Source organism: Giraffa tippelskirchi, chromosome 3, assembly GCF_054371585.1.
Source record: "Giraffa tippelskirchi isolate mGirTip1 chromosome 3, T2T-mGirTip1v1.2.pri, whole genome shotgun sequence".
Lineage (NCBI taxonomy): Eukaryota > Metazoa > Chordata > Mammalia > Artiodactyla > Giraffidae > Giraffa > Giraffa tippelskirchi.
Window position 1 is genome coordinate 176,112,465 of NC_137277.1, and position 14,035 is coordinate 176,126,499.

The 14,035-nt window shown below is 45.8% G+C and overlaps 1 long non-coding RNA gene and 1 pseudogene across 1 annotated transcript in view; one reads left to right on the forward strand and one right to left on the reverse strand.

The window, feature by feature from the left end:
* Window positions 1-6,716, reverse strand: part of LOC145543590 (uncharacterized) — a 38,694-nt gene extending 31,978 nt beyond the window's left edge. Inside the window, exon 1 of the long non-coding RNA XR_014080889.1 lies at window positions 6,607-6,716. This is a non-coding gene — a long non-coding RNA (uncharacterized LOC145543590). The remainder of the gene's footprint in view (window positions 1-6,606) is intronic.
* Window positions 6,717-9,524: 2,808 nt separating this feature from the next.
* On the forward strand, window positions 9,525-11,544 carry LOC145540504 (protein arginine N-methyltransferase 1-like; annotated as a pseudogene).
* Window positions 11,545-14,035: the final 2,491 nt, after the last annotated feature.

Here is a 14,035-nt window from a genome sequence, read left to right on the forward strand (position 1 = left end):
ACAGTGGCTCCGTGGGGTCCAGTGATGGGGGGACTGCACTGTGCAGGGAACCTTGGCCGAAACCGCCTACCTCCAGGGTGGGGAGGGCAGTCAGCTTCAGGAGGAGGGCTACTGGGGCTACAGTGGGCAAGCCAGCAGCTCCCTGCCTGTGCTCAATGGGTCAGATGCCTTGAGAGACTCACTTGCTTATTAATGTCCACGCCAGGCCTCTTCCCCAGATGAGTGAGAGCAAGGGCCTCGTCCTAATATAAGGCACCATCTTCGAATGTTAAGAATGTCACCACCGCAGAGAGTTAAACCAAGCACAGGGCCCTTCTGAGGTGGGACCTGGTGACTGCACAGGTCACCAGCCCTGTTTGTCCTTCACTCACCCTCTGAGGCTGGGGGCTGCAGACAGCAGGGTGGGGCTCTAGGGTCTCGGCCTTCCCAGAGCTCAGTCCAGCCAGGGCAAGAGCCATGGAGAGACAGCCAGGAGACAGGTGGAAGGGCCATTCGTCCCAGCGCACAGGTAGGGGCCCACAGACAGCATTTGTGCTCAGATGTCACCTGAAGGATGCTGAGCAGGTGCGTGCTGAAGCCAACAGCTGCTCCTCAACAGTGGGAGGATGGAGTGGGGGGGTGGGGGGAGCTGGGGTGTTAGAATGGGATCTCAGGGCCTCCTGGGTTGCAGGGGGGTGTTCAGACTTGATCCTGAGAGGCAGGGACCGGAATGAGGCCCTGGGTGCACGCCTCTGACTCTAGGCTCACTCTGTCTCCAGCTGAGTTGCAAGGACTCAGTGGAAGCAGCAAGTTTCCAGCATGGGAACGCCCTCAGCCTCCGCCCCAGGGGGACCCTCGTGTCTGACCCTGTTTCAGACCTCAGAGGCCCAGGCTGAGCTTGCAGAGAGGGCTAGGAAAAGGGGTGGGGCACCAGCGTTAGCACAGCAGGAGGAAGGGCAGGGAGCCCACCTGTGAGGGGGCCAGTGGAATAAGACCCCCCAGCACAGGGTCGGGAGCAGGCTTCAGCACCAGGCCTGCCAGTGCACCTGTGTCTTGAAGAAGGAGTAGGCGCTTGCCTGTGGTGGAAGGGGAAGGAAGGACAGTCCAGACAGGGGACACATGCAACAGCCCAGGAGTGCAAAAAAAGTGGGACATCGGAGCTGCCGGCTGCCCGGTGCGGACAGTGCTGGAGATGAGGCTGGATGGGGTGTCCTGGTGCTCCCCCCACCACAACATCTTGGCTGAAGGTGGTATTTAAGCTGGTGGCTTGGCCATTTCGGAGAGTTCCCGGGTGTCCTCCATGCATACAGGAGGTACACATATCATTCTGTTTGTTTTTCTCTTCTTAACCTGTCTTTTCTTATATAGAGAAGGGTCTCCGCCAAGAACCTAGAAGGCTAGAGGGGGAAATTATCTTTCCTCCCCACCAAATCCTACCTCTCCCTTTCAGAGCCCACTCAGTCCTTAATTGTCTGGAACCTCAAGGGCTTCCTTAGTCCCGAGTGTGTGTCTGGGAAAAGTCTGAGCCACCCTCCGCAGCTGTTGCCTCTCATCCCACACGGTAACAGCCTGGCCCACGGGCCCTCACAGTCCTGTGGACTCTGAGGCAGTGTCTTCCTGACAGAGGCTGTAGCAGGGCCCACGATTCATAGACAGAACGATTCTCTTAGTCACCCTCGCTTGCTCTTCTCCAAAGAGCAGAAAAAGCCAGCTAGGGGCACTGGGTCCTGAGACTCCCAGTCAGTGACACAGAGTTCAAGGGGACCCTACAAATTCACTCAGGTTCTGTCACTGGGAAGCAATTTCCCAGAGCTGCTGGTAAATTTTAGGTAAATTTTAGTCAGTCCTCAATCAGATCCTGGGGAACAGGTTGGGGGGAAGGGTAAGTGGGTCTCAAACCCTTTCCTCCCCAAAGACCCCGAGCTTCAAAGGCAAGACGCTTCCCTGCTGCTTTCCTGCCTCCAGTTCTGCATTCCTAAGGGGCCTGCGGAAGAGGTAGCTTTGTCAGGCCACAGGTCTCCTGCCAGGCAATGGGTGCTGCTTGGCCACATTTACATAACTAAAGGAGACCACTCAAAGAACTCTACCCTTAACAAAGAAAGCCTGTTCTGGGGAGACTCACTCTGTCCACCTCGGCTGAGAAAGAGCAGGGAGGGAAACTTCTGTGGAACCAGTTATAGACGAAGACGACGAAGACGACGGTCAAGTAAAGAAATGGAGGCTCCCCAGAGTAGGGTCCCACAGCGCTTGTGTGACCCAGCACTGTCTGAACTCAGTCTCTGCACCTAACCCCCCACCCTTTTGTCTCCCAGGAACCTCCATGTGTATTTGTGGGGTTTTGCCTGACAGTCCCCAAAGTAGAAAAATGTAGTGTCCCATGAGTGACTGGAAATTGGGTATTTGGGGTTTGAGGAAGCCCAGCAGGACTAGCACTGTAGGAAAACTTTATTTCCACATAGTTTTTAAAAAATATTGTGAAGACAAGCTTTTCTGTTTAGTGGAACACTATACATTGTTTAATACACAACCCCCAAGCTGTCTGCTTCTAGCCCAGCTCATGGTCTTGGAGCTATTCTGCACCTTTTTTAAAATCACAGGAAATAGGGGAGGGAGAAATTGGGAGTTTTGGATTCATATACACATACTACTATATATAAAATAGATAAACAACAAGCACCTACTATATAGCACAGGGAAGTAGATTCAATATCTTGCAATAATAAATAATGGGAAAGAATCTGAAAGGGAAGATTTATATTCAAAACTAAATCACTCAGCTGTACACCTGAACTAACACAACTTTGTAAATCAACTGTACTTTAATTTTAAATTTTTCTAAAATAAAAATTTTTTAAGAAATATATTATGCTGGAGAGGGTGTGGAGAAAAGGGAACCCTCTTACACTGTTGGTGGGAATGCAAACTAGTACAGCCACTATGGAGAACAGTGTGGAGATTCCTCAAAAAACTGGAAATAGAACTACCATATGACCCAGCAATCCCACTGCTGGGCATACACACTGAGGAAACCAGAATTGAAAGAGACACGTGTACCCCAATGTTCATCGCAGCACTGTTTATAATAGCCAGGACATGGAAGCAACCTGGATGTCCATCAGCAGACGAATGGATAAGAAAGCTGTGGTACATATACACAATGGAATATTACTCAGCCATTAAAAAGAATGCATTCGAATCAGTTCTAATGAGGTGGATGAAACTGAGCGTATTATACAGAGTGAAGTAAGCCAGAAAGAAAAACACCAATACAGTATACTAACGCATATATATGGAATTTGAAAGATGGTAATGATGACCCTATATGTGAGACAGCAAAAGAGACACAGATGTATAGAACAGTCTTTTGGACTCTGTGGGAGAAGGCGAGGGTGGGATGGTCTGAGAGAATAGCATTGAAACATGTATATTATCATATGTGAAACAGATCGCCAGTCCAGGTTCGATACATGAGACAGATGCTCAGGGCTGGTGCACTGGAATGACCCAGAGGGATGTGATGAGGAGGGAGGTGGGAGGGGGGTTCAGGATGGGGAACACATGTAAACCCATGGCTGATTCATATCACTGTATGGCAAAAACCACTACAATATTGTAAAGTAATTAGCCTCCAACTAAAATAAATAAATTAAAAAAAAAAAGGAAACTAGAAAAAATAAATAAATAAATACCATTTCTCATTAAAAACAAACTAGAGGGAATTCCCTGGCAGTCCAGTGGTTAGGGCTCTACTCTTTCACTGACTACAGTTTCCAGCCCTTGTCAGGGAACTAGGATCCCACAAGCCATGCAACACAGCCAAAATAAATAAACAAAAAGAAAGGATCTAGAGCCCCTTGGATAAGTTGCTGGTTTCCAGGCCTGGGACAAGAAATGTTGAGACTGAAATATCTTGCTGTGCCCCAAGGCAAGAAAATTATCAAAAACTGCTGGTGGTTATGTCAAAATGATTCAGGAGTCAATTAGAAAGGGATTCCAACTAATGGCATAATTTGAGTATTGAAAAGAATAATAACTTCACTGAGTTGAACCAAATCAAATATATAAAAATCTATGATTTCATAATAATACTAACATGTACTGTGAAATAAAAGTCTTTTTTTTTTTTAATGGCATGACAAGAGAAATTTAAAAACCAAGATACCTTCTCTGTATTTTGGCCTCCTCTCTCCCTGTACTGTCCATTGTGTACCTGTGTTATGCATCACCAAATCTGCCCCAGTGGCAGGAATATTTGCTCAACCATAAAGAGAAAAATTCTCCTAACATCAACAAGACAATTCCTTAAAAGACAGCATTCTTTCTTGATCTTATAAGGGGTCACATGATCCATTACAACACTGCATAGATTGGATTATGTAAACTGTCCATAATATATTATTTGCATGCACATGGTCATTAGGCATATGAAAATCTCATCCCTAATTATTTTCACTTTCTTAATAGCGTCATTTGAAGCACAAAAGTTTTAAATTTGTATGAAGTCCAATTTATCTGTTTTTTCTTTTGTCTCCTGTGCTTTTGATGTTGTATCTAAAATGTTACTACCTAACCCAAAGTCAGGAAAATGTGTGCCTATGTTTTCTTTCTTTTTCTTTTTTGGCCAAGTGACTTGCAAGGTCTTAGTTCTCCCTCTGGCCAGGGATCAGGGATTGAACCTAGGCCCCCACATTGAAAGCACAGAGTCCTTACCACTGGACCACCAGGGAATTCCCTATTTTTCTTTTAAGATGTTATAGTTCAGTCCCTGGTCCGGGAAGATCCCACATGCAGCAGGGCAACTAAGCCTGTGCACCACAGCTACTGAGTCCCAAATACCTAGAGCCTGTGCTCCCCAACAAGAGAAGCCACTGCAATGAGAAGCCCTCGCACTGCAACTAGAGAGAGCCCAGTCAGAGCAACAAAGGCCCTGCACAGCCAAAGATAAATTTTAAAAAAATATGAGAGTTGTGGCTCTCCTATTTATACCATTGTTCCATTTTGAGCTGAATTTTGTATATGGTGTGAGGGAGAGGTCCGCCTTCATTCTTTTGCATGTGGTAACCAGTTGTCCCAGAATCATTTGTTGAAAAGACTCCTCTCCCCTTTGAATTGTCCTGGCATCTCTGTTGAAAATCAACTGACCATAACATATTTCAATTAAAAATACAATGCATGGGACTTCCCTGGTGGCACCGTGGATAAGAATCCACCTGCCAATGCAGAGGACATGGTTTGATCCCTGGTCCGGTAAGATTCCACATGCCACAGAGCAACTAAGCCCGAGCACCACAACTACTATGAGCCTTGTGTGCCACAAATGCTGAAGCCTGCACCCCCTACAGCCCGCATGTCGCCACTACTAAAGCCCAAGAATCTAGAGCCTGTGTCTGCAACAAGAGAAGTCACCTCAATGAGAAAGCCACCACAGTGAGAAGCCAGCGCATCCCAACAAAAAGCAGATCCCACTCACTACAGTTAGAGAAAGCCCACACAAAGCAATGAAGACCCAGCACAGAAAAAAATAAAATAAATAAATAAATAAAAATTTTAAAAAATGCATGGACACTGAGAGGAATATATCAAAATGCTAATAGTGGTTATCTCTGGGGAGTGGGGATTATAGGTGATTGTTATTTTTTACTTTATGCTTTTATGTATTTCTAATTGTTTGCAGTGAACAGATATTGCTTGTAAAATTAAAAAAAGACAATAAATGTCATTAAAAATGAAAAAAAGAAATATATTGTAAATATAATTTTTAAAAAACCACAGAAAGGGAGAGATTCCATCAACTTCTCTCCCCACTGTGGAAAAACCAGTTTTGCCTCCGTTAGCAATTCAATTCCTTCATTCCATACAAATCTGTGCTTTTAGACAAGTCTCCTGTGAACCAGTTATAACATCAGCTTACCCTCTTACGAATAAAATAAATCTTTACATCGTGTTCATTTTTATACCTGTAGGAGTTAGGCGTTTCTTTTTTCTGAAAAGTATCTTTTACCATCTTTTATATTAAAACGAACACAGACTCATTATGGTTTAGAATGCCATTTTTTGCATATATTTCTGATACCAAACTTGCATCTTGGATTAAATTTTACACCTTCAGGTGAGCCTAGAGCTCAATCCCTTCCGAAGGGGCTCAGCCCCGCTGCTCTTCTGCAAAGCCCTCACTCCCCCTGGAGCATTGGGGGAAAAAATTGGCGTTCTAGGCTCCAACCCAGGCGGAGTACATCCGAACCTCGGAGGTGGGCGCTAGTCTAGGTGTTTCAAACCCCCGCCCAGGTGACTCCGGCCGACGCCCGGGCGGGGATTAACTGACCCTTCAGAGCAGCAGGTGATGGGTCAGGAATCTGCTCGCGCTTTGTTTTTCTCTGCTGTCGAATCTAACAAGAATGCCCGGAATTCCTGCCCTCGCCCCAGGCAAGGCTGAGGGTGCGGGCGCTGGAGGGTGGTCAGCGCAACCTGGAACCCAGAGGCCATCGTTGAACCACCTAGGCTTCGGTGGGGACCATCGCGCTCTGCCGTCGGAAGTGGGGGAGGCAGGGGAGGGTGGTGGTGGAATCCACTGGACCTCGGGGGCCTAGACTGGAGGTGAAGAGTGCGGCATCTCCTAATGAGACCTACCTGTTGGCCCGCGCCGCGATCGCAGCGAGGCGGGGGGCGCGCGGCGCTGGGCAGACCCCTCTGCGCCGGCTCCGTAGCGGCGGCCGGGGGCAGGGCCCTTGAGAAGATCCACGGGGCGGGGAGGGGCCGGAGGGCTGGAGTCATCCGCGGAGCCAGAACCATCCCAGGACAGGGCGGGGAGCGCCCCCAGCCGACCACGGTGGGCATAGTGACAAAGAGGAGGACAATTAGAGCTGTTATGTGAAATCGGTTAACTTGGAATCCTTGTACCTCAAGTTATCCGCGGTCCCTAAGGGCATGTATGCCTCAAAAATACCAGAAATCTCCACGCCAGACTATTTAATAGGAATTCTTTCCTTGTAATGGAAAGAATAGCTCAGTTGGTAAAGCCCTGATAGCCCTGATAGCTGAGCCCTGATGGCTCAGTTGGTAAAGAATCCGCCTGCAATGCAGGAGACCCCAGTTCGATTCTTGGGTGGGAAAGATCCGCTGGAGAAGGCATAGGCTACCCACTCCAGTATTCTTGGGCTTCGCTAGTGGCTCAGTTGATAAAGAATCTGCCTGCAATGTGGAAGACCTCAGTTCGATCCCTGGGTTGGGACGATCCCCTGGAGAAGGGAAAGGCTACCCACTCCAGTATTCTGGCCTGGAGAATTCCATGGGGTCGCAAAGAGTCGGACAGGATTGAGCAACTTTTACTTTCTTCTTTCACTTTCAGTGGAACTCCAGGGATTTTATTCTCTTCTTTCCACCTGTTTGTCTAAAGAAGGCTATGTACCATGAGCGGTTACCACTTAGTTGAGGGATAAAGTTTAGAACCTAGACAAGGTATTAAAAAGCAGAGACGTCACTTTGCCGGCAAAGCTCTGTATAGTCAAACCTATGGTTTTTCCAATAGTTATGTGGGGATGTGAGAGTTGGACCATAAAGAAGGTTGAGTGCCAAAGAATTGATGCTTTGGAGCTGTGGTGCTGGAGAAGACTCTTAAGAGTCCCTTAGACAGCAAGGAGATCAAACCAGTCAATCCTAAAGGAAATCAATCCTGAATATTCATTGGAAAGACTGATGCTGAAGCTGAAGCTGCAATACTTTGGCCACCTGATGCGAAGAACTGACTCATTGAAAAAGACTCTGATGCTGGGAAAGATTGAAGGCAGGAGGAGAAGGGGGCGACAGAGGATGAGATGGTTGGATGGTATCGTCAACTCAATGGACATAAGTTTGAGCAAACTCTGGGAGATAGTGAATGACAGGGAAGCCTGGCATGCTGCAGTTCATGGGATCTCAAAGAGTCAGACATGACTTAGTGACTACACAACAAAAAGTTTAGAAGATAGACGTGGCCAACATTCAGACAGACCGGGCGGCCTTGGAGGGAGTGAAAGTGGCTTTGAGGCCCTAGGGGACTTCTTCCAAATAAAGGAGGAATGATTCTTGTTTTACCCACCAAGGAGAAGAGTACAGCCTCTTGACAGAAATCGCTTTGGCTGGCCCACCCTCAGAGGCCCTCTGAGGTCAGAGGAAGGAAATCTTAGAATCTGAAAACAATCCACTGTCCTTGTAAATGTTTGCTGTGTAAGCACTCCTACACAACCAACACAACAATCCATTTGTTATAAAAGCTAATATATAACCAATACAATATTGTAAAGCAATTATCCTCCAATTAAAAATAAATATATATTTTTTAAAAAGCTAGTGTATAGCCAACATTGCTTAGGGTAAGTTTGATTGCAAATGGCATAAAATTCAGCTCAGGCTTTTTGAAACTTTAAAAGGGATTTCTGGCTCGCATGAGTGAAAGGTCAAGGGCCTAAGTGATGGATTGAGATCCACACTCAGGTAGCTAGTTTGCAAAAGCTACACATTGACCACCACACTGACCCCAGGCAGATGGCCTGAAAAACTTTGAGGCAGGTCTGGAAACAGCTAACCATCCATCATTGCTGCCTGTAGTTAGCTAGTACCAGCTGCTGGCTAAAAGGCCAGACTCGAATGAGACAGCCCAACACACCCAGACCTAGTCAAACTTTTCTTGCTAGATTTGTTTTATGTAATTTGAACCAATGTTCTTTGGAACTTAAAAAACAGGGCTTACTGATAAAAATGTGTCTTTTATAGTGAAGACTTATGAGCCATTGTTGCTCACAGGACACTCATCTCCCAAAGATGCCCTACCTGCTCCCAGGAACTTTCACATTTGATGAAGTGTCATTCTTACAATGGAGAAGGCAATGGCACCCCACTCCAGTACTCTTGCCTGGAAAACCCCATGGACGGAGGAGCCTGGTAGGCTGCAGTCTATGGGGTCGCTAGGAGTCGGACACGACTGAGCGACTTCCCTTTCAATTTTCACTTTCATGCATTGGAAAAGGAAATGGCAACCCACTCCAGTGTTCTTGCCTGGAGAATCCCAGGGACTGGGGAGCCTGGTGGGCTGCTGTCTATGGGGTCGCACAGAGTCGGACACGACTGAAGTGACTTAGTAGCAGCAGCAGCAGCAGCATTCTTACAATTACAGTGCACTATGTGTCTCCCTTGACCCCTTGCATGCATGCTCAGTCATATCTGACTCTTTGTGACCCCATGGACTGTAGCCAGCCAGGCTCCTCTATCCATGGAATTTTCCAGGCAAGAATACTGGAGTGGGTTGCCATGTTCTCCTCCAGGTGATCTTCCCGATACAGGGATTGAACCCAAGACTTTTGTGTCTCCTGCATTGGCAGACAGATTCTTTACACTGCCCCACCTGGGAAGCCCATTATATGTTACTGTTGACCTTAAAATAGGGAGGTTATCTGGGTGGGCCTGATTGAATCCCAGAAGCCCTTAGAAGTGGAGAGTTTTCTCCTGCCAGCTGAAGAAGTCAGAGAGATTCAAAGCAGAAAACAATTCCATATACAATAGCTGACTTGAAGATGAAGGTTGGCCAAGTGATAAAGAGTGAGAGAAGCTTCTATTAATAGAAGCTGAGAGCAAGCCATGGTTGGCAGCCAGCAAGGAAGTGGGACTGAATTGAAAATTCATATCAAACCCTACAATACTCAAGTCAGCACATACGTCCTTTCTGCTCCTGAAACTTTTACTGCATATGTATATTAGGAAGAAAATATCAAGAGTCCCTCAAAGCGGAAATTGAGCAGACCAAACTCTGTGTGCATGAGACAGTAAACCAGAAATTACCCACAAAAGTAAACCAAATGACAAGAACAATGACAACAATCCTAGCCTCTTTCTTAAATAACTTTGAGTCAAAGAGAAAGTGAAAGCTACAGAGGCAGATTATTTTGAAATCAAGAATACCACATCATTATATTTACATTGATAACACCAATTTGCATCATTATGACTTCAGAGGTGTCACATGTTAGACCTTGGGCCTAAAGCAGTTGAATATTGTGAAATTTAACAACTTTCAATGCATTTATTATCTATGAAAAAAATAATACAAATAATCAAACTCATATTTCGACTCAAAATTTCAAGGAAAGAACTTTAAAACAGACTAGAGCTGGAGTTCCTTGGTGGCCTAGTGGTTAAGATGTGGTGCTCTCACCGCCATGGCCTGGGTTCAATCCCTAATCAGGGAGCATCCTGCAAGCCATGTGGTGTGGCCATAAATAAATAAAACAAACTAAAGCCAAGCCAGTAAAAAGGAAAGAATAAAGACATAATAAAGATGAAAGCTGAATTAATGAATTTGAAAGCAGTAGAACTGAGGGAGGGGTCTCAGCAGCCAGAGGAAGAGTAGGCACAGCTGAAGACGGCGACAGCCAAGGCCTCGAACTGCATCCTGGAGAATTTTGCAGCCACCTTGGCTAATGGGATGAGCCTCCAGCTGCCTCTTGAAGAAGTAAGCCCCCCGACCTTTGTCCTTCCTTGTCTCTGACCCCACTTCAGCCTTCCCCTTCCCTCCCCTCCCCATCTGTGGGCTGAGCTAGAGACTGGGGCAGAGAGACTGGAGAAGTGGTCTCCTGTGGCCAGACTAAAAGCAGCGAGAAGCCCAATGCTGAGGATGGGATGTCCAAAGAGCACTACTTTGACTACTATGCTTACGTCGGCATCCATGAGGAAGCGCTGAAAGGTCCGCAAATTCACTTACCGCAACTCCACGTTTCATGGCCGGCACCTTTTCAAAGACAAGATGGTGCTGGACGTTGGCTCAGGCACAAGGATCCTCTGTATGTTTACTGCCAAGGCCAGGGCCCGCAGGGTCATTGGGATCGAGTGTTTCAGTAGGTCTGATTACACGATGAAGATTGTGAAAGCCAACAAGTTAGACCACGTGGTGACTGTCATCAAGGGGAAGGTGGAGGAGGTGGACATCATCGCCATAGATGGGCTACTGCCTCTCCTGTGAGTTGATGCTCAACACCACAGTCTACGCCCGAAACAAGTGGCTGGTGCCCAACGGCCTCATCTTCCCAGACTGAGCCACACTGGTAAGAGCCATTGAGGACCAGCAGTACAAAAACTACGTGATCCACTGGTGGGAGAACGTGTGCAGCTTTGATGTCTTTCATCAAAGATGTGGCCATCAAGGAGCCCCTGGTGGACGTGGTGGACCCCAAGAAGCTGCCTGCCTGCCTACCTCATAAAGGAAGTGGACATCTACACAGTCAAGGTGGAAGACCTGACCTTCATTTCCTCCTTCTGCCTGCAAGTGAAGCTGAGCGGCTACATGCATGCACTGGTGGCCGACTTCAACTTCGAGTTCACCTGCTGCCACAAGAGGACTGGCTTCTGCACAGCCCCGAGTCCTCATCCCCTCACTGGAAGCAGATGGTGTTCTACATGGAGGACTACCTGACAGTGAAGACAGGCGAGGAGATCTTTGGCACCACTGGCATGTGGCCCAATGCCAAGAACAACCGTGACCTGGACTTCAAGAGCCAGCTGTGTGAGCTCTCCTGCTCCACTGACTACTGGATGCACTAAGGCAGTGCCCGTGTTCTCGGACCCCAGCCAGGGTGGTCCTGCAAAGGGCCCAGGGGCTGTGGTGTTCTTAGGATGTTTGGGGGCTCCACCTTCCCCTCACTCCCTCCCACAGTAGGGGTTTTATGCGCTGGGGTGTGGAGGGCACATGATGACTGTGTTTTTCATTACTTATGTTTTTATATGGTTGCATTTATGCCAATAAATTCTCAGCTGGGATGGCAAAAAGAATAACAAATCAAAACTATAAGTAGATATCACCTCACACCTATCAGAATGGCTATTAAAAAAAACAGACAGCAAATAACAAGTGTTGGGGAGGATGTGAAGAGGAGGGAACTCTTGTGCACTGTTTATGGGAATGTAAATTGAGGCAGCCACTATGAAAAATAGTATAGAGGTTTCTCAAAAAATTACAGATAGAACTACCATACCATCCAGCAATTCCACTTCTGGGTATTTTTCCAAAGAAACCAATAATACTAATTGGGAAAGATATATGTGCCCCTATGTACACTGCAACATTATTTACTATAGCCAAGATATGGAAGCACCCTAAGTGTCCATCGATAGGTGAAATGAGTGGATAAAGAAGATGTGGTGTGTAAACACACACACACATACACACACACATAATAGGATGCTACTCAACCATAAATAAGAATGATATCTTGCCCTTTGCAACAACATGGATGGACCTAGAGGGTATTATGATAGTGAAATAAGGCAGACAGAGAAAGGCAAATACTGTATGATTTCGCTTATATATGGAATCTTAAAAAACAAAACAAATTAATAAACATAACAGAACAAACTCATTGATACAGAGAACAAACTGGTGGTTGCCAGAGGGAGGGGGTTGAGGGGAGGAAAGAATCAGATGAAAAAGACTAAGAGCTGCAAACTTCCGGTTACAATATGCACCCAAATTATGGGGGTGAAATGAACAGCATGGGGAATAGAGTCAATAATCTTGTAATAAATTTGTATAATGACAGAAGCTTCCTAGATATATTGATCGTCTATAGTGATCACTTTGTAATGTATACAAACATTGAATCACTATGTTTGCACCTGGAACTAACATAGTGTTGTAGGTTAATTATACTTCAATAAAATAAAGCAATAAAATAAAGCATTGAAATAGCTAAACCATTGCTGAATTTATTAAAAGACAAATATAATTAACAAATTCATGTAATTAATGAAGATTAAAATGTAAAATTAGGACTTCTGTGGTGGTCCAGTAAGGCTAAAACTCTGTGCTTCCAATGCAAGGGGCCCAGGTTCAACCCCTGGTCAGGGAACTAGATACTACATGTCACAACAAAGATCAAAGATCTTGCATGCTGCAACTAAGGCCTGGTGTAGCCAAATAAATTAATTAAATAAATATTTTTAAAATAATAAAATGTAAAATTATAAGAGAAAGCTGGGAGTGGAAGTGGTAGGAGGGAGAGGAGGAAGAGGAGCTTTCTCATTTAACTGAGATGCAATCTCCCCTTCTCATATTGTGTTCTCTTACTAGGAGGGTGGATACTGAAGTAGAGTTCCTTAGGGGAATATGTTTCTTTCAATTTTGCCACAAAACATTCTCCTATTCAGCTTTCAGTCACTGATAACTGACAGAAACCTTACTCCAAACTAGCTCAGGAAAAAAGAAGTTTTAGTAGATAAAAACAAATCTCTAGGGCTGCAGGTATGGCTGGGTCCAGGTGCTTAACAGGTGATTGCTCTTCACCGATTAGCTCTTCATCACTCTGAATTGACTTGATTCTCTAACAGGCTTTCTCCAGATGGGAGGAAAAAGTGGTCCCAGGCTGCTTTCGATGTAGGTGGTCTTTACAGCTCACTCCTAAAAGAAAAAAAAAAAAAGAATGTCTTTTCTGATATTTCTGGCAAATACTCAATAATTAGGTTTGATTGTATCTTATGTCCAAGCTAGAACAGGTGTCTACAGTGAGGAGAATGGAATTTTCTACTCAGGACATCTTTGAGACCAGGGATTGGGTTAGTCCCGCTTGATCCACATGATGTGAGCAGGATTACAATGGAAGAGGACCGAGAATTCCCTGGTGGTCCACTGGCTAGGACTCCGCACTTTCACTGCTGAGAGTGTGGTTGAGAAACTAATATCTCACACACACACACACAAACAAATGGAAGACAGCAGTAAGGGGACGGTGTGTTCCTCAAAAGAAAAGGTTATTAGGAGATAAAAATTATGAATTCAGTCTACAAAACCTCAGGCTGGGATGGATGAAGTTGACCCTCACATTCTGCTCAAGAGCTGGTGCTTCCTATGCTGGACTCCCCAGATAAGCCTTCACCCTCCATCAAACCCCTTCCTTACAAGATTTTTTCCTCCTGGGTGCTGTTGATCCTTCTTGCAATCTGGCTTCCATTCCCTGCCCACCAAATCCATTAGAATTGTTCTTTTGTGGCGGATCCCCCAATTTACATGAAGTTCCCATCACTTTCCATGGGGCTTTCA